The sequence below is a fragment of the Gavia stellata genome, chromosome 5 (genome assembly GCF_030936135.1).
Source record: "Gavia stellata isolate bGavSte3 chromosome 5, bGavSte3.hap2, whole genome shotgun sequence".
NCBI lineage: Eukaryota > Metazoa > Chordata > Aves > Gaviiformes > Gaviidae > Gavia > Gavia stellata.
The window spans coordinates 16,688,510-16,713,822 of record NC_082598.1 but is presented as its reverse complement, the minus strand read 5'-3'; positions in this window follow the sequence as shown (position 1 = coordinate 16,713,822).

Sequence of the window (25,313 nt, the reverse complement as noted above, 5' to 3'; positions counted from 1 at the left end):
CCATGGTGAGTGGAGAATCCCAGCCAGCAAATCCATTGCAGTTTCTCCTGCAACGCACCGAAAGGCTCTGCTGAAACTGCAGCAGAAGCCACAGCAGAAGCCGCTACGGCCTGCGAGTAGCTGGTGTGGGCATTGCCCATGGCTCTGCGGAAGGGCACAGAAAAACATTTTATAATCTCATTTTCTCCTCTTTGTGTCTATTCTCACTCTTTTGCTTTGCTACTTTGGTTCAAATGTTTTGTTTTTTCAGGGGAGGAGATCTTCGCATGTTTTCTTTACAAGTGAACACAGCACTTGCTCTACCTGCTTTTGTCCAAAAGAGATGAGCTCAAGCCAAAATGTTTAGGCCCAGACAGGGCCAAAATGTCACCCTTCCGAAAAAGAAAGAGTGGAAATTCGTGGACCTGAACTCAAGATGCTGAAGGTTGGATCTGACCTTCCAAAATCAAGCAGGTACAGGTAATTCATAGCTACTTCCACTTGTACCCTCAGCTTCAGAGGAGGTCACTAATAATAAGACTATAATTGGATAGAAAGGTGAAAGTTTGCAAGGTGCAGGCAATGTTTTACAATATCCCAAATGTGGTGCTTATAAGAGCAGGCAAAACATAAAGTTAATCTTTTATCCTAGGCTTCTGAGAAGGCAGGTGAAAGCAAAGGGTTGGAGGCAAAAAGCAATTTCAGCTTTGAAGACGCCTACATATTCGGCTCTGGTTTATATTGTTCTGTGCTTCTGTATTTATTTTAGCTTATTAATTTTACCATATTAAATAATTCCAAGGTGTTCATGTGACATTGCTATATATTTTAGGTAAGACAGAAGACAAATAGTTTGGCATTTGTGAAGCTGAAAATAATAAATACATGGTATTTCTTTTATGACGGTTCACATTTAACACTACAATCCTGATAGTGAGCCTGGCTTTGGAAGGCTACATTACTACAGATTGATCTGTAGCTGTGAAGCACATGATTCAGTGAGAGCTGTACCAGACAAACAGCTCCTGAGCCTGTCTATGCCTTCTCTCCTAATGGTATATCTACCTTCTCGTTTAGTTTCTGACTCTTCAGTATCCCTGTTATAGATCACGGTAACTCACTGTCCATGATATTTCATGCATCTGGTGGAATTTCTGGGCTGGAAGTTGTAGTCTGCTTCCAGAAGACTTCGTAGTGACTGATTTGAGTTTATACCTTTCTCAGAAGAGTGTCATTAATATATTCAGCCAGTTGAAGCAGCACCTGTTGGTGACTGTAGTAAAGAAATAACATTCTGTGCGTAACCAAAAATAGAAATTAAAAAAAGTTTGATCTGTAGCACATTAACTCCCCAGTTACACTGGAAAGCATTGGTAGCTCTACAACATAATTCACGTTTCCTAGGATTGGAGGATAGTAGGACAGTTTAGGTTGGTCTCCACTGCAACCTCCTGCCCAAAGCTGAGCAGCTGTGAGATCAGACCAGGTTGCTCAGGACTTTATCTAGTTGGGTCCTCAAAGCCTCCAAGGACGGGGACTTCACAGCCTCTCTGGACAGCCTACTTGGCTGCTTGGCTGTCTTCATGGGGAAAAAAATTACAGCCTCTTGCTATTATCTCAGTCACATTTATCAGCTACCTCTTCTGCAGCTTGAACGCACTTAGTCTAAAAATTTTGTCAAAATAATTTCTTGGAAAACAATATATAGAGGCACTATGACATTTTACAGTGTGTACCCATTTAAACCAAAGGCATCAAGGAAAAAAATTTGCAATTGAAAGCATCTTGTTTTGGAATTGCTATCGTTGAAAGAGATCAGAGTTACATTTTGAATTTTTCTTATATACACACACGTATGCTTTGTTTTTCTATGACATATCCGTTTTAGGCATTACATGATATGACATTTATACAGACCTGCTACTGAGTATAATGAAATAAAATAATACAAAACCATAACTGTATAATGACCAGGTAAAAATGTCTGTATTTTGAAATAAATGCTGTATTTTGCAGTTGGAATCAACATTTTTCCTAAACATCATTTTCAAGGTAAGAAGTTTACTGTTATAGCAATGTTTCCAAAGCATTTTTTTCTACTGATAATGGAGAAAAAAAACTATCCAAATTTCTCTTAAAACAAACATACCCAGTTTGACCAGACCTAATCCTAAATTCTACATGCTGATGCTTTTGAAAGTGTTGATTTGGAAGATCAGAGTAACTGACAGAAAAGACCTCAGGTTTCTGGAAAAGTACTGTGAATGTTACTGATCTTGATCTCTGTCCCATCTTGAGACAAGATTTCACTTTATACCTTTGACTGCTTGGGTCTATTTAGGATGTTGAAAATAATTTTCTTATCATTATTAACATTCTCTTTACTTTTGTATAATCAGTAAATGGTCATATAAGTTTTACTTGAGTGTTTGATATGCAGTTTGCATATATAACTACATATATTTATGCTCTTCAAAGGAGCAAAATATACAGTAAACTTTTTAGGCTGTGGTACAACACAGATAAAGCTAAAGGGCACAGATCAAACCCTCAGCAGGTGCAAATAAATGACATTTCATTGACTTCAGTGGAGGTACTCCAGTACATGCCAGTGAAGATCAGAAATATGAAAGAAAAGCACTGCAAGAGCCATGAAGAAAACAAAAGCACTGAAATATTCTAACATACTGTGTTTGTGTGTGGATCCCCAGAGAGGTGCGTTCTGGAAATACACCAGGAACAGCAATTACAGTGTGGATAAAGAAAGACAATGAAACCATCTCATTTTAGATTCATGGGGTCAGAAAACAGAAATTACCTGGCTTATGTTTTCCCACTTTGAAAACCACATATGTTAACAAGGGAGGGAGAGCACAACACTAAAAGCAGAAGAATTTGCTGCATCGCATGTAAAAGCTTTTAGAAGGGAATATTTTCAGGCGCTTAAGGAAACAACAATGCAGAGTTAATTCTGCAAATGGAGTTAGCCAGAAGTTTGAAGAGCTGAGGTGAAACCTGAAGTGAAGCTGAATATTTACAACTTCACTCTGTCTTAATCCTAATGCTGCAGCACGAATACATTTTCATAATCTCTGTGCTTGTGAGTCATCCTGGTGTCCTTTGCAGCACAAATTCACACTGGGCTATGTAATTATTTTTAGAAAATGGGAACTTTGTCATCTTTGCCATGCAGAGGGATCGGGTAATGCAATTGGATCCCCATTGCTTTCCTGAACTTGTGACAATGAGGAACAAGTTCATACCAGTGATTATTCATGAGCTTTGTCATAATCAGGATGTGTATATGTAGATACAGAGCTGCTGGGAACGGTTTCAATTAGAGCTCTGTGTGCTTGGGACTAGTGATGTCTGCTTCAGGCTTTACAAGCGGGTGAAAACACCTTCCAAATACAGCATCTCAGACCTGAAAAGCCTGAGTGGCTGAAGGAAGGATCTGGCAAAAGGAGAGAAATATTCTGCATGACTGAATGCTTTCTTCACCAACAAAAACGTCTGGGCCTGACAAAAAGTACTTGGGATTACTGGACAGCTAAGGGGTTGCATAATGAGATATGGAGAGCTTCACCTTCGGGTCACCTGTGACATGAAGTCATTATCATCTGTCAGCTGTTTAGTGGTCTATGTGAAATGAATGTTGTCCTCTGTTCTCTGTGAGAAACATGTACATCACACAACTGTCGCCAGATGAAAAGGCATGCATTGGCATATTTGCAAGGGTGGCAGGAGCACTAAGATCTCCTGTAGTGTTGAGGGTGAACTGAGTCCCCTCACTCATGGTTGTTTCTCTTGTGCATGGTTCCAGCTTTTACTCGAAATTGACCTTGATAGTAGGATTATTGCTGCTGTTTTTCTTCCCGCCAGCCCCTCCTGTCAATGACTATTTAATGTAAAACATATAAAGAAGGTTGTGAGTTGGAACCATCTACCTTGCAGAAGAAGGTCCAATAGAAGAGTCCTTCTGGTTCAGACCTGAAGTCTGCCTAACACAGCTCCCTGTTCTGAGTCAATGTTCAGGGAAGAGCATGATAAAGAACATAAATGTGGAAATATCCTTCTACTGATATGCATCTTCCCCCAGCCATCAGTGATTTGAAGACTTTCTGAGCAAGATGAAATTGTCCTTGCCTTTGTACTGAATAGCTCCTGATGGACCTATCGTCCGTGAATTGGTCTAATCCTTTCTGGAACACATTTGTATTTTTGCTCTCTGCAGCATGACAGCAGAGAGTAGAGAGTGCCAGGCTCCTTCCTGTCCATTACCTTGTCTTTCCAGCTCCATCAATTTTCCACGCTTGTCTCAGGAGTCACGGCCTCAGCGGGAGAATCAAACATCCCAGCTGAATCACAGCTTGATGGTCTGCACACTTCCCAGGGGCATTTCTGGACATGTCTGGACATTTCCCAGGGAAATGGAAAAAGTAGGTTTTCCAATGGCTGTGAGGGGCTTAAAACCCCAGACTTCCCACTTTTTGTGTGCATGCTTTAACCCTTGCTTATTACATGGAAGGAGAGAGCTGCTTTTCTGCATAGCAGGTGGCCATCCTCTGGGCAGTCTAAAACAAGGAGCAAGAGAGCCAGGGCACCTGTTTTTATTCTGGTTGTTAAACAGATGAGGCAGTGGAGGTCTAGCAAGGCTGATACACCCAGGCTCAGACCAAGACAGTGTGTCTACACTGAGAAATGTACCCAGCAACTTCCTTCCCATGCCTTGCCTTTGACCTGTCCCTTTGCATAGTGAACTTACTGAGGACAAAAACTGTGGCTCATTTCCCAGTATGGAGAACAAAAGGGGAGCAATGGGAAGTGAGGCACTGTTTGCCTATTTTCCCTACATGTGCAATGCTGTCCAGTTAGCTTGGGTTTTTAAAGGAATCCAGTAAGAAATATTAGCTGTTTGTTGTGATACCACCTCTGACAAAGCCTCAAGTTAGATTTGTGCAGTGACACCAAATTATTTTTGCCTATAGATTCGCTATTCATTGTAATTTATCCATTGCTTAAACTGGACCTTTGTAATGTTCAATAATTACACTATGATTATGAAAAATATAACAAGACTTCTAAAAATGTAAAAGGACCTCTGATCACTATCTCCTTCTTTCTGTTTAGTGTCAAAAATAACCCCTCATCCCCAAGAAATATAGGGGTGGGGCAGGAAGAACAGGATCCCAGAAAGCATTTCAAGGCTCAGCTCTTCTCTAGGATGAATATTGCCCTGTATTGTTTGCAAGCACTGAAAACTTGTCACACAATAACTTGCAGCCTGCCCAGAGAGTAAATTAAAGTAATTGATTGAATAAATTTAGATAAAAAATAAGAAATCAAAAGCACAGTTCCATAAAATCACAAGTCCATAAACTTCACTACAGTGGAACTCCCCTGTAATGAAAGGTAAAACTCTGCAGGACTTCTCATATGTTCCGTTGTTATTTAGTACAGTGCTTAGGTTTTATACCGCTCCTGATAAGTGAAAGCCGTCATATGGTTGCCATTGACTACAGCTTGGTAAGGACTTTCCAAAGGAGTAACCTTACGGGTTACTGCATAAACATTCATTTCATGTATAGAGCCCCTGACCACAACAGTGTGTGGCTGAAGATGTTTTTAGGATGTCCTACAAATATTTCTGAGGCAGATACAACAGTGCTTTACACACTGACTCATTATGCTGTGTCTTGATTCAATGCCACTGGGAAATGTAGGCACATCTATCCTCTGACATATTTAAGAGGTAACTTCTAGTGAAAGCAGGCATCTAAATGTCTTTGAGCGTTGATGTTGTCTAGAGCATTAATGAGACTAATAGTAGTGCTCACAATCAGTGATACTGTTTTCTTATGCAATAAAGAAAAAAACTAAACCGAGTGGACAAAACCACAAAGTTTTGACCTAGTTCTATAATTTCTACAACTTAATGGTTTTTTTCGCTTGAAGCCATCTCTGCTGACAGCATTATTAGAATAAGGCACTGTGAATAAAATCACTGTTGCATCATGAAGTCAAAAGTATCCACCCAGGGAAAGCATTACAGAGAATTCTAGTATTTTTCACCTTGAGGTTTTGCTCTGCTGTGTGAACCCCAGAGATTTTCATCTGAATGAATATTTTGAGAATTGCCTATTTCTAAATTTGCCAATTATGCTTGTAGGAGCTGAACATTTTCTGACTTAAATTATATATTTTCTTCAGATAAAGCAAATCCTACTTCTCATAAATATTTCATTAGAAAAATGAAAACTTGTGAGCTTGTCTTACAGATTAGATGTCAAGGTTTTGGGAAAAAAAATTGCCAGGAAGAAGTTGAATTTCAGAAAGAAAACCAATGAAGAAATTCAGAGTAAACTAACTTACTTTAAGCTAAAAAAGAAATATATTGCATGGACATTTAGCTATTTAAAGAGTTTGTACAATTCCTATAATTACTTATGCAAAAGACCCATTTATTAGAAACTGCCAATGTTAATGTGGTGAGTAGTTGAAAACACACATGCATTTTTTAGCATAACAGTATGTTGAAATCCATATGCAGATTTATATTTATTTTTCTATTTGCTAATTTGCAAATAATACTGTGTCACTACTGTATATGTGTGCTTGTGCATAGGTTACACTATCCAATACTGTATTTTGAAGTGTACTTGGTTTACAGTTACATGCAGCAAAAAATAAGTTTTAACTGTTTAAATTTAAATTCAAATCCACAGATAAAAATTCATATTACAGCAACTGTTTGGAATTGTTGATCTTTCTTGACACATTGCCATTGCTGGTAATGGGATGCACTTTGTGAAATTTCAACTTTCTGAGTCAAGGGGTTAACATTTAATCAATAGTTCTCACTGTTATGGGCTCTACTGGGAAATACTAGGTTGTGATATACTTCATGCATCATGAAGCAGGAGTTAGAGCCTGGTAGAAAAATAATCTGATTGCAGAGTTTCATAGACAGTGCTCTACTCATACATTTTGTATACTTCATTATTTTCTATAAAGTCCACATAAAATTGCCATGGTCTTTTCCATTATAGTGTCTAAAAGATGTCACATGCCAGATTGTTACTGTGTTCTCAAATGTTTTTCCATGTCCCTGGAAGGGAAAACCCGTGCCTGGTTCTCATTGGGAGTTACTGAGGCATGTTAATAAATTGGAGTGTAATGAACTGGTGCTCATTTTTTCCAGTTAAAGCATAGGTATGGGGGTTGCTTCCTGACATAACTGGCAAAACTGTGTGTGCACATCATATTAAAATATAAAGATTGATCAGAACAAAAATCCTTGATCTAAATATTCCAAAGACTTGACAAATTTTAAATCCAGGGTCATAAATTGGTAGGTTTTAAAACCAGAAAGGACAGCTGTGATTATTTAACGTGGGAAAAGTGAGAGGTGACAGTGGTAAGATGATCCTTATTAATAAGAACTAGTCTGTTTTCTGAATTGAATATCAAGGGGTCCTTCCTGAGATGTGTCAGTCAGCCTTGGCTCTACAGAAGAGAACAAGGCTGTACAAGGCTACATATAACCAGCCTGAAGATTGGACAACGTCTGGACTACAGCCTGATCTCACAGGCAGGTGTAGTGGGACAGACTTCAGAGCCTCGTCAAGCCATTCTTGCTTCTGCATGCCCTGCTGAGCAAGGCATGGCCATGGCAGGGAGTTTTGCTGAAAAATACTCAAGAAATTCCAACAGTTTCTGTGAAAGAGCAGATCTTTCTCAAACATATTATCTTCAGTTAAAATTTGATGGTAACATGTATCCCTTTTTCCTTCTGTCTGAAAGATATTAACACCCCCATGCTGCTTCTCAGAAATAATTTTCATGTTTTGCGTGCAAGTCTGATGTTTTCCTAAGAGCACACATTTTCCTATTGGCTCCATGATGTACATGTGCCCACAGGAGTCAGCAAAACACCTTCTCACTGCCTTGGTTTTGCCTTTGTGGAAGGGGAATACCTGAAAGTCTCCATGCACTAAGAAGGTTTGCTGACCACCGTGGACAGTGAATGGAGATTATAGGCAGTCCCATCTTCCTAGAAGATAATAGCAGGTAATGGTTGTCCAGGAGAAGTTTTATTATTTCAGCACTTTGTTTGGAGACAGCTATTATACAAGAGTACTGAGCAGACAGAGGCACAGATCCTATTAGGATCCACGCTCAAAATTTTTGCTCTCTCTAAGCTGTACTTCAAGCAGAGGATATCCCATCAGCAGCTCCATATGTGTTTCTTTTCATGCTAAAGTTGTTTTACCCTGGGGTTTTGTAGGTAAAATGATAACACAGAAGAATTGTGTGTTATCTTTAATTACAAGCTTGCTTGCTATTCCCCTCACAATCTTGGAAGAACAGTCAGCAAAAAGAGAAAACAGATCACTCTTTCAGTACATTTGTCGCAATTTTTATGCTGCAAAAAGCAATGACAACTTGCAATGTATCAGTTTACTGGGAGATATTACATGGCAACTGTTTAGTATACATGTCACTAAAACTAGCCATCTAACTTGAAGGAATCATTATTTTGCTATGTAGCTTAAAGGCGACCGGTCCCTATAAATCACTCATGCACTATGTGTGTAAATGCTTTCTTTTACTGTCTGTTTAGGGGGAATTTATAGAGTAGTTCTGCAATAAATAACTTAATTACTGAAATGTAAATGCTGCAAATGTGTTGCAGTGTAGCAGTGCCGTTCCAAATGAAGCTACATCTTCCTTACAAGAACAATACATGCTTGAAAAAACACTGTATTATTAGGATGCCTGGAAATGAGCTGCTAAGGAATACAGCAAATTTCTTGTTTTCATACAATCCTTTATTTTTCACCATACCCTTACATCACCCACTTTCATTCTCCTCTATTAAACTATGGGCTGCAGGTATGGAGAAGTGTCTCTATTCTGTCACTCTCTAATGTGTATTTTTGGCAGTTATCTCCTGACCCAGGGAGTGTGAGACTCCTAAAAAATCAAACCAAACCAGACTGCATGTGGGATGACTTGACATAACAACGTATGGCACACAAAACAGCTTGGAAGTACGGAAAAAACAGTGCCACTTTTGGACAGCTCTGCTGTTCTCACCTCCATAGAGCTCTGCTTCAGTTGAGAGCTTATACACATGCCCACATTCCTCCCCCCAATTTTAGTGCTAGCATCAATAAGTATGAATTAAACTTTACTTTAGTTAGCTAGAGGTACCTTTTTTCCTGTAGACTCAGGTCACATTCATAAGCTATGGATGATGGCTGCAAATGATTTGTGACTCTGAAATATCTTAGTCCATGAATGCTTAAGTGCATAGCATAAAATTCATGGAGTAAAAAGTAACCATATTTGCTTTACTGAGTTCATACTGAACCGTTTCCCAATCAGTTAATGCTTCATATTGCTTGTCATGTGACATACATATTTGACAAGACTGAGCGATAAATCCAGCGAACGTAGCTTAATGGTGTGTCAGAGATGGGAGCGCGGGCTCAGTTCTGGTGCAGCTAGCTCAGCATCTTCTCCTGCCAAGGCAAAGCCACGGTGTGTTGCATCTTAATGCATCAGGCAAAGCCCAATGACAAAGCTCCCTTTGACTTTGATGATGTGGAATTGGAATATTAAACACCAATGCCCTGATTGCCTCTCCACGGGCATTAAAAATCTCACTGAACTTTCTCTGATGTTTCTCTCTGGCCTTGTGGTCATCTTTCTCCTTGGCATTGCTGTTTGTACAGAGGGCATTGTTTCTGGTTGTTCCCACTGACCTCAGATGGGTTTTCTTGCTCAATAACTTGCTCCAAGTACAGAGCACAGAATACAGTCTCACGTCAGAATATGATCTTCACATCTCGCACCTTATGACATGCCCAGCAAGACACAAATCAGGGAAAAATTTGGCCCTGTTTGACAAAAAAGAAGTTGCCGTGTGAACACTGTATCCAGCACTAGTGACAATTCATTGGTATTGTTTTCTGAATAGACTAAGACAAAGCAACACGAAACAAGCAGATTCATGTGATAAAGATTCAGTACAAGGTAGTAATTTACTTTGGTTGCTGACTATATTCAACTTGATTTAAATATCTTAATATTTAATTACCTACATTCGTCTTACTGAAAAGCACATAAAGGAACATCTTCAAAGAAATTAGCTTTGAACATTATTTACAGACAAGGTGACAGCTGTCTAATTCATACTCTTGTGCCAAGGGAGAACAGCAAAGTGATGTAAAAAGGTTTTGAACTGTATTATTTAATTCACGTAATAAATTTCAAGTAGAGTCATGTGGTAGGATTCTATGTGGTTCACTGCCTCTCTGCTGATTGTCTCATTAGGTGTTTGCACATCTACGTCTGGCCCACCTAAATAATATCTCTAGTTGTCTTGAAAAAACTTGCAATAGCAAAATGCTCTGTTTTTCCAACAGTGTGTATTCCTCCTGTGTGTGTGCGTGTACACAGCATGAAACACTCCCAAAAGCACATTACTGTCTTAAGGCAGAGGAATGTTAATGTAGTTGCTTTCAGTGCTGATTGTATACTCTGCACTGAGCAAGTTCTGTTCTGCCCCAAGTTGCTTATTGACCACAGCTTGATGGCAAATGGCAGGAAAACAATACTGCAGGTGGGTAGATAGAAAGACCTCTTGAGGTTCTGTCCAGTCACGATGGGATGCAAAAGTTATTTGTAGTGAAAAAACAGACCACTTTTGGCTTTGATTCTTCGCATAAAACAGAGTCCGGAGTGCTGTGCTCTGCAATTTCTATAATCCTTTTAGCACTGAGCTGTGTAATGCTGGTCTTTCATTAAAATACTCTTGAGGATAAGGAAGAACGGATATACTCCTGACCTTACCAAACTTAGCATTTTGGAGAGAAGAATTCAAACTTCAACGTCAAATAGCTGGTGTGTCAGTCCAGAGCACAATAAGTGAGAAGAGGACTGAAAAGCTGAGATGTAAAAAGGTTAAAAACTATGTTTCAGCAATAGGCTTTGTGGAAACTGATTGCTCTGATGTAGATTAAGCTGTACACTGACCTTTTAAAGAATAAGCATTTTTCTCAACTGTCACTGTATCAATGCACAAAACAAGCAATATCATTAGGGAAGGCACCCAGGCTGGCAGACTTTGAAGAGATTATGTCGATGAGTCATGACCCACCCATTCAGCAAATAAAGTGAAGGTTAAAGCTTGTATGTATAAAATAAAGTTGACGGAAAAACTGCAATTACATTTCTCTCTTAAAAAAAAATCATCTTGGACACAAAATCTGGGATTATTTAGGGCTAGTGTACTCAAAAATATTTTCCCCAAAAAAAAGGACTGAAATCAGCTATCGTGAACCCCTCCAACCTTTTGTACCTATATGTGTTTCATACTCAATGGGAGACAGGTTTCTTAGCCTGTGAAAATTATGATGATTTCACACATTTTTTGCTTTGCATTTGGCAAATGATATTGGACAAATACCCTCTGCAAAACAGCTAGGTTGTTAGGACACAGACAAGGACTGGAATCTGGAACTTTCCTTTAAGCAGGTATCAAGTGTTTAAGAGATTTCTTGGGAAATGCTTTGTTGTACATCACAAATTTTTTCGAACTTCTGAGTGAACAAACAATTGCTGAAAAAATATTTTATCACACCAGCTCTGTGTGCACATGTTGGAATCAAAGCCTGACTTTAGGCAGAAACTCAAGAGCTGATCTTGGCAAGTAGGTAGGTCTACAGCAAAGTTTTTGCAAACTCCACCAAGTACATCAACTCAGCTGTATCCAAAGTGGTGGTGTATCATTCATGTGAGAGAGCCATGTCCAATCATTCTTAGCACTTGCTAAATTGAGCCATTCTGGGATATTTTCACTGTTCTTCACAGAAAAATGTGACTGCTCTTTTGAGTCCCCAGCAGAAATTGTGACACCAGGAAAGTGTGAATGCAGAAAGGTTTAGGCTGTACCACACTGATGGATTATTTCGTCATTGTGAGCTGCAGTTATATACACCTCAGATGAACTAGTTGGTCAGGTTGAAAGTGTTTCCACCCTGCAGGAGTAAACTTCAATGGCAATGGGTGTAATGAATGCACTGCTTTTAGGCACAATGCCAAGCTGGATTTAGTATAACTACACTGGCCAATAAATGAGGAGATGGTGGCATGAATTTCAACACTGAAATACTGAGCAAGCCTGCCAGAGAGTGCAAGCTCTTACTTGAGGAGCTGAACTGTGTAAACACATCTTTGCTGCACCAGAACACAAACTACCAAGAGTAAAACTAAATTTGGTATATTTATTCATGTTGCAGTCAGAACAGACATTGCTCTAAGTGCGTGGGTTTGGTGTGTGAGCCGTTGCTGGCTGGAGGATCTAATTCAGGGTTGAACGTCTGGGTTAATACAGCAGTCAAACAAAGCCTCAGACTGGAAGAGCAGCAAACCACAGACAATTGAAGCCTGGGGAGAAATGGTCAATATCCAGCTCTCTACCAACAGTCTTTGCAAACAAGACAGATATTTCCACTCATAAAAAGCACAAATAAGCGGAAAAAAAAAATTACTTCCCTTATCCAACCCCTTCATCTGTTCATGAATCTCAAGATCAGACTAATCCCTAGTTGATCACAGCTCACCGAACCACTTCACATATGTCAATCAAGGTTATGTAAGCTACAAGTGCAGGCTGACAGGAGGAATTTTACACGCTTGACTCAATCTCTTTGAAAAGTATCATTGGTCTGGGTGATGCTAGCATCAGTCTTTGTCCTACCAAGTTTGAAAAGAACAATAAGAAAAGGGAAGGCGGGAAAGAGGCCATGGCTGTGCAGGCTTCAGCTTCAGCTACTGCAATGAAGGCCAAGGAGTGATCCAGGAAGACACCAGCTGTGTCTTACTGCTAATCACTCTTCACTCATTCAGAGTGACGGGGAGACCAGGTACTCTTCACTGAACCAAGACCCACTTTATCAATGTACTGACATCGTAATAAGGTGGATAGAAATGTTCTCCTGTTCTAATTCTGTGCCCACGTAGATCACGCTGTTCTGTAGACAAGTGCTTTTTCTGATGATGCCTATGAGAAAATTATTTTTCAAGTTCAATTACATGCATAGCGGCCTAACATGAGAAAAATTTTTGCAACATAGGTTAATATTTATTATTTACTATTTATTATTTATTATTTTAATATTGATTGTTATTTAATATAATGTCTGGACCCTTAATAGCCATAACTTGCTGCAAAGCAGAAAATTATAGCTGAATACATATGTATAAATCCTTCCTGCACACATGTTTGACATTTGAAGCTCTGCAAATTTTCAAATGAATCTGGAGACAACTGATCACAGAACAGAAGCTCATTTGCCTTTTCAGTTAAGAGGGGATCATAGCTCAGGAGCTCTGTTCATGGTGGAACTCTTCTCGTTCACATGGACTAGTGCTACTCATGATGACATCCCGTTTTCTGCCTGCTCACTGACTTTAAAGTAAATATGTCATCAAATGAAGTGCATAATAATGCTTTTATGTCTATTATATATACATACGTATTATCTACTTTGTACAATACTTGCCACATGACATTTTAACGTGGACTGTTGTTAAGCCACATTCATTTCCATAAGTGTCTTCTGTTAAGAAACTCTAAGCCTGTGATAGGTCCATAATCTCTGTCTTCCCTAATTGTAAAGGTCCCTTATTCACGCTCCCACACACAATGTTGTCTTTCCTCTTTTCTTGTCTTTGATTTTCAAGAGAGTCACAAATGAAAGCAGGATGTGCTATTACATTCTGACATTTAAGCCTTCCTAATAGTCCATCTTGCTTATAGACAGTAACAGCATTTGCTTTCTCCCAGACCACATCTTTCACGCTCCCTGTTTGTTTAATTGTCATTGCCTCACAAGAACATGCAAGGTGAGAGCTTTTCCTTCACATTTCTCTTGGTGTAATGTTAGTCTCACTGTGTTTTGCTGCTTTTTGTGCCCCTGTAACTAACTCTGAATTAAATCTGGACTTCATGCTACACAGTCCTTGCCTACTTTGCTGCAGAAATCTGAACATCTGAATCTGCATCCTGAGGTGACTAAAAAGAATCTCTGCCAGGAGCTGTCACCAAACTAAGTTTCATCAGTTCAGATAGCTCAGAGTGCTAGAAAAGGCCTTTCACAGATCCGATTGCTATTGGATTTAGACTCATTTCAGTTTCCAAACAGTTTCACCCACGTAGAGGTTCACTGCTCACCCCTGTCCTTGTAGTCCATCAGTCTGAAGTTTTCTCTTCTGGACTATGTGGTCCAATACATGAAGACTTGCTCATCGTATTATACACGAGAGTCGCTGGAGGGTTTTCAGAACTATGACACTTAAGGAAAAGACTGGTTTGCACTCTGTGGAGGTTAAAAGCTTTGCAGAACTCATAAAAGCATTCGCAATTGTTCTTGACTGAATCATCATAACAGCAAGCAGGTGCTTATATATAATCATACCTTTTGGGAACTGTCTCGGATCATTTATCTGCCTCAAAGGATGTTCCTCACAGCTATTCATCTGAAAGACATAAAATGACTCAAATTGGCCACTTGGCTTTCATTTCTACCAGAAACAGTGTACAATTCAGGATTACTTTGTTGTTTACACATCTGAAGCAAGAGACACGGAAATGGCACTTTTATATGTCAGAAGTGGTTTCTTTTCTGTTAATGAGTAAAAAGTCCCTCTACTTTTTCATCCTTTTTTGCAAAGTCTATTACGTGAATTTGATTTGTTTCATGCGATATGTTGGACTGAAAGGGTATAAATGTGCTTTCTGGCCACCAATGCTTTTCAACTGACTTCAGGCACTTTAACATATAGTGCATTACTAGTAAACAGACCCATGCAAAGAGAAGCCAATGAGCCTTTAACTCATACAGTGATATTTTTAAAAACAACAGAAAATGTTAACTTTGTTGCACAATTTTAACATAAAAGACCTCATCTTTTCCTTTAAATGACAAGTGAGAAATAATTCAATATTTCTTTTTCAACTGTCCAGATAATCATTGAAGAAATCTCACTTCCTTATACTGCTCTGGACTTATATCTAGGTGGTTTAAATTCTTAAAATCAGTATTTCAATGAATTTTTTTTCAGAGAATACCAGGCTAACCACTTTTGAATATTTTTAGAGCATTTCATGAAAAAGACCCCCCCACAATTCCACAACTGCTTCTTTTTTCACAACATAGGTTGGCTAGTTTTCTTCTGCTATATTAAAGATGTAGAATGTGGTAGAAGAAAGACTAGGACCTAATTGATGCTGTTTCCTGCTCTTTGCATAGTAAAAGTGTAAAGGCAATGTAAGATCAGTGTATGATACTACCAGCAGTAGTGTAACAGCTTTACAGCTGCTTTGCAGTTTGTTTTGTGCAAGCCAATGGTCAGAGCACACCCTGGTAGACCAGGTCCCCACAGTCCTCTGAGCAACCTACCCTACTGCATCTCCTCCTTCAGATATTGAAACAGTGAAACAGTTTGCCACCTTAAAAAAAGAATTTACAGGAACAAAATGGAAAGAATGTATAGTGTCCTCCTGCCAATGGATCATTTTTATTGTCAGGGGGTTTTTTTACATTTGTTCTTTTGCCCTTAATACCTTAATACCAATACCTTGCAGCAAAGAATCAAACTGCTGAAAGAAAAGCTTCCAGGACTTGTTTCCAAGTCTCCAGGAAAGGCTGAACAGTCATCAAGAAGACATCTTGGTTTCTTTATGACTTCTTTTTTTGCTTTGGGATCATAGCTTCATTTCAAAGTGCTTTTATAAAGTTGTATCTGAAATCTCAGTGAAATATCTGGGAGGGCCCTTCGATGTCAGTGAATTGCACATGAGACCTAACAAGTACTATGCGCCTTGTTTTGGTCAAGCTATACAATGGGTAAACCATTGATTTAACAACTGAAGTAAGACTTGTGTGATTAATTATGGAAATGATTATGAACTGTTTAAAATCAAATGTAGATCTTTGGTATATTAAATCAGTAATACCAGTCTGGTAATTCAGTGATCTTTTATTTTTTTCTTTTGCAGATATGTGCAGTCAAAGGCGGCTTTCACACTTTGAAAGTAGAAAGCTTTTGTTATAACAACTTTTCTCAGTGGAAGTAATTGCTTTTGGAAGGTGAGATATTCTAGTGTCTCTCCACAGATTAATTCTCTTGGATCTTATCTGCAGTGGCAAAAAATGGAACCTGTGTCTCCTTTGCTGTGATTTAGGCATGCTCAAGCACTATTACCACTCTCTTTTCCAACCCTTTAAGGACAGATTACCAGGTGGTAAGGAGACACTAACCTCATTTGCATTAGGTTTCATTCAGTACACATGATTTTTCTAGGTGGAACACAGTAACTTGTACTGAGCTTTTTGTTGGGTAAAAAGCTTCCAGTACACAAGTTAGCAATCTGCAGAAAGATATATGCAGCTTTCCCATTTTTTCTCCCTACTGTGATATCTAAGACACCAAATATCTTTCATTCTTGTATGTGGTTTTTTTTCTATATACTGTTCTGTTCATTTTCACTTTCCAACTAGAGAAAGGAAATTTAGCCTGTTATTAACTATTTGTGGAATTCACAGTGGAATCTAATGTATTTGCGATGCTGCTGGTCTCCTTACGCCCAGGGGCAGGCTTCCTTCTGCCCTTTCAAGACCCAGAGCTCCGGCTGGCAGCGCAGTCAGCCTGCAATCAGCCATAAGGAGGTGTCCCGAGAAAGCTGGAGAAAGCCAATAAACAACCAGAATTGAACCTGCACACTAAGGAAACAGCTCAGGGTAGTGCTGCAGCAATGGTGTCTGAACACAGCAACCCAATTCCTCTTTGTAATGGATGTCCAGAGGGGAAGTATAATGGATGCAGAGCAGAGTAGAAAAAGAGCAAAAAGTTCTCCAGAGACTTGCAAGTCAAATGAATGTATAAGGGAACTTTTATAGTACATCTTGTTTAACTGGAATTAAACTTATCTTTAAAACAATTCCCTAACTTGCACTGTGTTAAGAATGACTGATTCTCTTTATTTAGTATAATCTTGTAGGATATCTGCTTAAAGCAGCTAACAATTAATTGCAGAAGTATACTATAATTAGCTTTTAATGAAAAGTACTTATAAAGATAAATATTTGTATACTCATTGTATCGATTGGTAGTCTAAGGAAGAGAAAGGCTCAGGCCAATATCTGCAAGACCAGTCAATGATTCTTCAATTATAATTTTGGAGGGATCCGCAGCTCTTATTTGTAAAAAGTGAGCTGATCTGCTCCAGTCATGAATCTGATCACATAGGTTCACCCTATGCTCATCTCTGTAACTACCTCCAGAGCTAGGTTTGCCTGAACTGAGTTTTCTTTGTAGCTTTCTTCCAGAGATTGAAGTGCCCTGCATAGGAAGAATCAATGTATAAGACATCTTTCATGGGAACTGGACTTGCTAGAACATTTACTAGAAATTAGTGTCTGGGCTAGTAGAAATCTGTCCTTCACAGCTAAAGTTGAGGAAAGGACTGTGCAAATAGATTGCAATTGCTTTAGGAATCATACTGACGAAGTACTTCCCTGTGAGCAACCTGCCTAAAGCCACAGCAAAGGCCTAGTGCCCTTGAACGTGCAAAAAAAGGAACAGGGATTAAGAGCTGGGAAGTGGTTTTGCCACTTCACCTGGTAGTAATTATGCCAAATCAAGCTGCTGAGTCTGGTCTTGGATCTTGTGATTTAAAAAAGGGCATAAGAAATTTTACGCATCTCACCTGTGGTCTGAAAGTTCTCTTACAATGGAAAACATATAAATTTAAATCTAACTAATTTATCCAGAGGAGACCAAGATAAGCATTCATTTGATGGTACGCGTGCCATTGTGAAGAGAAAATAGTCACTGCTAAAGAGCTTTCTAATCTACTGGAGAAAGGCACTGTAAGAACTAGCAACTAGAAGTTAAATCTGCAGAGATTCAACAAGAATGAAGGCACACAGGTGCTCAGCAATCATTGGAAGAAACTGCTGAAGGAAGTGCTGAATTTTTCATTTCTTGAAGCTTTCATATCAAAACTGACTGCCTGTCTGGAATTGCCTGAATTGAAATCACATCCTTGTGCTCAATAAAGGCATGCCTAGATGTAATGCTTGATCAAGGATCTCATACTAAATAACCTAGTGGTCCCTGTTGACTTTAAAAATCTAGCAATCTATTTTTTCTACAGGCTGAGGGGAGAAGAAAGAGATAAAGATTATTTCCATATTTTCATTTTTGGAAGGTGCTCAGAGAAGTGTGATGCTAAGATACATATACAGATGGATGGACAGATGAGAATTGGTGAATTCTTACCTTGAAAAGAAAATTCTCATACTTGCAATATAATAAAAGAAACATCAAAATAAAACCAATTAATTTTTCCTTTAATTATCACAGTTTCTACAGCTGTTGAGCAAATTATAGCTTCTTTAATATGCCAGTGTTGAAAGTACTTCACATTATAACCAGCAGATAACAAGGGAATAAGAGTAAGTGGAATTAAATTTATACAGTGGAGAATTCTCAGTTTTAATGTTGTCTAAATGGGTTTTAACATATTGAAACTGCCAGAAACTCACATGTGAATAAAAGCTGTTAAAGAAAAAGAAGAGGAAAGAAAAGTAGGATGGAAAGTAAATACAGCTCCAGAAAACTTTTGGAGTAGAATATTGCTATGCAACTCACAGCTCCCATGAAGTTCCACTACCATTGATCAGCGTTTGGTTAACATTAGTTAAGTGCCAACACTGATAAGGAACAGATAAGTCTCACAAAACATGATTCTCCTGGGTGACAGGTTATTTTCTTTCATGGCATTAATTCTTTATTTCTCATGAGATGAGAAACTTCAGATGAAGCTCAGAGGAGAGGGAGGAACAGCAATTCTCTCAGAGAACAATGTTGTATTTTGATGCTGGTACTTCTTCCAGTCATGCTCGGAGCTCCCTGCTGTGCAAAGCTCTTGCACATAAGCATGAAAAGTGACCTTATGCAGTTGATCTTAGCACTGAAATAACCCAGATAGTAGATAGGCAGCGAATGAAGCAGAGGCTGAGGTGACATTCTTGAATACCCACGAAGAGCAGGACTGAATTCAGGCTTTGGGACTCTGAGCACAGTGGTGTTTGCTGTCCCTGACCGTAAGAACTGGGATGCGAATTACCACTGAAGTCTAAGGTAAATCCCAAGAGCACAGCCTCTGCTAGACCTACATCATCTTCCTGCTGAATCATCTGGGGTGTCCTGAGCCAGTCAGCCACCCATCACATAGGACGAGCATGGGTTCATGCTCTTGTGCTTTCTAGTTCTTCGCATACCAAAGGAGACTTTATCTTGGGTGTGCACGAATCTTGGACAAAATCCTAGCTGCATGAATATCAGTGGAAAACTTTCTGTTGACTTTTGTAGGAACAGGATTTTGCCTCTCAGGCTGATGGACAATAAACAATGCAAAGATGGCTTTGAAGGTGTGGGTTTTCAGTGGCAACAATAGGAAAGGAGCATTTAGCTGAACCATCAAAGATACTAACTTTTAGGGTTTGGACAAAAAATATGGAGATAAATAGTCTTCCCCTGCATAGACATCAATGGTGGGTTTGGACAAAAAATATGGAGAGAAATAGTCTTCCCCTGCATAGACATCAATGGTGGGTGCATCTGCATTACCATTTTTTTTTCCATTCTGGGGTGAAAGAAGCAAATTTGGAAGCAAATCTTCTGATTGCCCCTCATTTTCTACACTTGTAATCACATTGTAGAGTGGTTTTGGAGCACATGAACTGGATGCCTTATGGGAGAAATGAAACCAAAAGATGGGCTCTGGGAGGGCACCACATGTGCTCTAAGTACTAGTTGATGCTCGGTCTATAGGGCTAGAGTAGAACTACTCCAAAATAAACCATGGACAATATGTTTGTGGATGCTGCTCTGCAGCATCAAAGATTTTGCTCTGCAGATTTGGTCCTGTCGTACTACATTCCTTGCTACTGTAGGCACAGCTGTATTTTTAGCACTTATATGTCCAGGTTAGCACCATAATAGTACTGGCCTTTACACACCCTCTGTTTGGATGTGACCTAAAAAATTTAAATCAATGCCCACCATTATAAGTCTTGTACCTGAGGCGGTGTTTGAGCTGTATCTGCATGGGTATATGAATGGCTTTAATTCATGTTGCAACCCACATTGATTCCATAGATCTTCTGGAAGGTCAGACCCTCTCTAAGATTAGGGCTCCCATAGATCTTCAAAGCACATTATCCCAAAATCATTGAAATAATTTAAATAGTCTGGGCAGAAAGATGGCAAGGTCTTGCTTTTTTTCCCAAGCCAAGACCAACAAATGAGAACAGTGCTTTAGTCCATGGTGGGTGTTAGCTACCTGGGGAACTGTGTTCAGTTTTGGGCAAGAAGGACATTGAGGTGCTGGAGCGTGTCCAGAGAAGGGCGACGAAGCTGGTGAGGGGTCTGGAGCACAAGCCTTATGAGGGGCAGCTGAGGGAACTGGGGTTGTTTAGTCTGGAGAAGAGAAGGCTGAGGGGACACCTTATCGCTCTCTACAACTACCTGAAAGGGGGTTGCAGAGAGGGGGGGTGCTGGTCTCTTCTCCCAAGGGACTAGTGAGAGGACAAGAGGAAATGGCCTCAAGTTGCACCAGGGGAGTTGTAGGCTGGATATTGGGAAAAATTTCTTTACTGAGAGAGTGGCGAAGCATTGGAACAGGCTGCCCAGGGAGGTGGTGGAATCACCCTCACTGGAAGTGTTGAAGGAACGTGTGGATGTGGCATTGTGGGACATGGTTTAATGGGCATGGTGGTGTTGGGTTGATGGTTGAACTTGATGATCTTACAGGTCTTTTCCAACCTTAGTGATTCTGTGATTCTGTGATTCTGTGAACTGCTAGTGCCTGGTTATACCCATACTGTGCAGAACACACAAGATTCATCATGTCTGTAGGCTGGCCGAAGGCAAAACTGTCATGGATTACCAGAAAAAAAATTCAACTGTTACTAAATCATGGTATTACCTGAGGCAGCAATGAAAGGAACTTTCCTTTCATGTTCTTTCATTTGAATCTTGGCTCCCACAAGAATACACTGAAATTAGATGTTACCCTGTCACCAGATCATGGCCATGATTTTCCCAACCCAAAGGCCTTCACGTCTTGCTCCTTGCATTGGCAGGGAAACAGAGTTCTGTTGCTATTAGCTTCAGTATTTAAAAATCTGTTACAAACACAGAAATCTAAGAAGGAGCTAAGTTTTCTATATAGATAGCAATCCATATGCAGGAATAATATAGAAGATTAATACTTAGTTGAAGTATTAATAAGAATCTAATAATGTCTGTATCAATCTGGATTGTTAATTTCTATGTCCATTTCATCCCTAATTTACAGTCAATAAGTTTTCCAAATGGCACAAAAGTGCTCCACTTAAGCACCATGATTTCTAGGTAGCTGTCGAATATCAAGGTAAAGATGACAATGTCGCCTGGAAGGCCCAGAACACAACGTTCTCTAGAGAGTAGTGAAAAGATGATTTTATGACATTATATTCTGACACTGTGTGAATCAATTTTAATGAAACATATACTTACTTTCTTTTGCTGTGATGAATCTGGAAATATTTAACCCCCCAGGCTTGAAGAAAAAAAAGGTGCCATTTTAATGGAGTAAAAATGTGCTATATCTTTGTATTGAACATGAGTTTGAGAACTAAAGTAGATAAAAATGCTTTTGTTCCCATATTTTTTACACAGCAACTGAATAACAGCAAGAGTATACACTTCATCTTTATATCAGTAGCTGGAATCTGCCTATAAACTCCTATTGCATATGGTACTTTGCTCAGATTTTTAAAGGAAAATATTCCACTTCCTAAGCTATCCCAGCTTTCAAAGGGCCAGATAAATATTTGCCAGAATCATGGGTTAATGAAAATCATCTTACAGCCAAATACTTTAAAGGATCAAAGCACTTCTATACATATATGTACAAAGAATGTCCAGGAGTCTTTTAAATCCACTTGTGAAATGCATCTGTTTCTGGGGTGAAATGTAGCAACTAACTAATAGTAAAAGCACACAATAGCTTGAAAAAACAGGTGAATAAAACTTCTACCTGTCCCAGCTGTGGCATAATATAAGTAGACAAAATGCAAATATCCAGTTGGAATTTGAGAGGGACCTTATAATTAACATAATTGTTTTTCTAAAGAAAATGGTGGGATCTACATGCTACAGAGGAAACTAGAAATACCTTAAAGAGACTTGCTACATCAGGGCTTTGATTTTGTTTTCATTGAAATAGACCAACTTAACAGTATCTTTTTCTCACTAGGAAAAAGGATTAGTTGATCAACAACTTGAATATTCACTCCTAACACCTTTATTTCCAGATTTGTCTTACTAATATAATCCCATGGGTTCTGTAATCATATTCTCATGGGTATTTATGCATTTCTCTTAAGCAAGAACCAGCCAAAATGACACCCTACCTGTTCTTTTTGGTGATAATACTGCTTGTTGCCTTTATTTTCCATGGTGGACTATTTCCTAGTTTTGTATGTTCTTGAGAGAAAACAAACTAACCTGATTATGTCTATTCTTTTAATGTGGTTTGTGTTTTCTTTGGTGTTTGGTTTTGCTTTTTTAATGTAAAGATAACTGATAAGATACTCTCCATCCTTTAATTCTTTCCACATCTGTTTGAAGAGTTCTGTCTAACCTATGCAGTAAGGTGGGTTTTTTTCTCAGTTAAGCTGTTTTCTCCCCTGGCTTTCCATTCTGTTCAAATGATGATTAACCCATTTTGTATTACAACCATCATCATTATTGTGATTATTTGTTGAAATGAAGGACAACCAAGTTGTCCCAGAAACTTACACATTGTATTAGCCAAAAAAAATCAGCAGTGTAACACTGCTGATGATAGGAACAGATGGAAGGATAAATTCTGCCACACTACCAGTGTAATAGGAAGCCTCCTTAGTTTCAGAGTTACGATTTATCTTCCTGCAAATATCAAAGAATAATCTGCAAATTTTGTGTGCTGTTTGAAAGCTGCTGTTACTTCAAATGCACTCCACAGTTACGGCTCTGTAAGTACCTGACTTCACTATAAGCATCATATATATTAATGGAAAAGCCGTTTATTAAGCTTTTGCAGTTCTTAATGTTAATTACTGCAATTAATGAATGGAACTGCAAGTAGAGTTCAACTAAGGGTTTTCTAAACTATTAATGGGGCCTCATTAATAATGCTCATGACTGTCTACTGGGAATTATTTAACAGCCATGAGACTTACTATGTATAGGACCTCAGTTTGAACTTTCATGACTCCTCTTCAGATAAATTAATGATGTCCCACAAACTCTTAGGACATCTTCAGTTGTTTTTTGGAAGAATGACAGTTTTAAAGCCACCTTTGCACCCAACAAAATCAAAACAAAGTTTTATAACTGAATACAATACATCATGTAAAATCTTCTAGGTGAGATAGTTTACTTTACTTTTCACTCTGTAATACAGAATCCCCCTTGGAGGACAAAGACTGGCTTAACACTAGATCTAAGCTGCAAGAACAGAACTGCTAAACTCTTTTAGGTCCCTACAGCCTTAGACATGTTTCACAGTAATAAGGTAAATTATGCTTCATCCTTTCAGCTGATAATGTTCCTATAACTTTGACTTCTTTAAGAGCTATCCCACCATAGAACTGTATTTGTTCTTGAAACATCTGTGTCTGGTCCACAATACAGTAACACAGGCATCTTAAACACACATCTGCAAAAACCTGCGTACATACTTGCCTTCAGGTTTGTCAGTGGATCCTTGCCTTTGAATTACTTGTTCTGTTAAAGCTAAGCCTGTGCTTAGGTGTCTGCAGTTTTGGGTCCCTAACCAAACAAGTAGTGTTGCCAAGGGCACTTTGGCTGTTTCCCTGACTTCTCTTTGAAAATGGGATCTAGGTCAATTTGATGTACTCCCTGCTCACAGCTCCCCATGAAAGTGGCTCAAGCTAGTACTCAGCTCATGTTTTTCCTCAGGAGACTCTCTTCTACCTTACCACAGAAATACCAACCTTAGGAGCACAACCTGGTGTGCTGGGCCCATAGGCTTTATGGCAGCTTTTTGGCCAGACCACAATGACCGTGACCATGACGTTCCTCAAACTGGCCTGTGCACCAGCCATTCTTCACCATTATAACCTCATAGCAAGGTTTTTTCTTTCAAAACAATCCTTTCTTAAAACTGCATCTTCATCTATCTGCCTTCATATTTTACTTACTATAAGCTTTCAGTCAAGCATCCATACAGGAATTGGTAGAAAAAACAGATTTCCCATCACAGAAGAGTACCAATATTTCAATACAGCTCATGAGTTTGTGAATTTTAATGAAATCTGAAGTCTCCCATTTTTTTTCATAACTATATCCCCAAAAAATTTTTTTCAGTGTCACCAATATAGTTTGCTTAAAAGTCACTGTTTTACCTGCTTTAGGTTCTCTTATGCTATGAAAGTGAAAATGATAGGGTGGAAATAATATATTTCAATAATTTTTCAAGTAAAATCTGGCAGGATCAGTACATTTCCATCCAAAATTTTGATATTTGATTTCAAAATTTGCTATTTGTATATTCAACTGATATTTTTTAATGGAAAATCTGGAAAACATATTGCTCTGAGCAAGTTGAGGTTAAAGGAAGCTGTGCTCATGTTTGTACTGTAAGATGTGACCTGCACTTGCCTTTGCTGACATTGCATGATGGACACATACCCAGGGTGGACCCATTACATCGGGTGGTTCTAGTGTTCTTGGCTTCTAGTGAGTGGTCTCTTTGAATAACTGAAATAAGTACTGCTCATAGATGCCTGATCCGTGTGTAACAGGAAGAATCTATTCAGAGTAGGTCCTGTCTGTGTAAAATGCTGACACTGAGCTGATGTGACAAACCAAGAACTTCTCTCCCATTTCTGTGTCTTTGTCTGCACTAAGCTGTGCCATGTGGTAGGTCATGCCAGGTGAAGAATGCAGAGATTTCCCAGATGTGGTGACAAGAAGACAGAACAGATGTGGTGCCTTTGTTGCTTGCAATGCATGTATAAATGCACTAGCAACCTGCTAGCAATTCTCACCAGAATTAAATAAAAAAATAAACTACATCATAATAAAGCAGAAAAAAAGGGTAATATAATCTAAGTACAAGTAAGTTAACAGACCCCAGGGTTTAATGAGCTAAGTTACTTGAGTTAGCACAGCATATTTCCAATGCATTTACAATACAC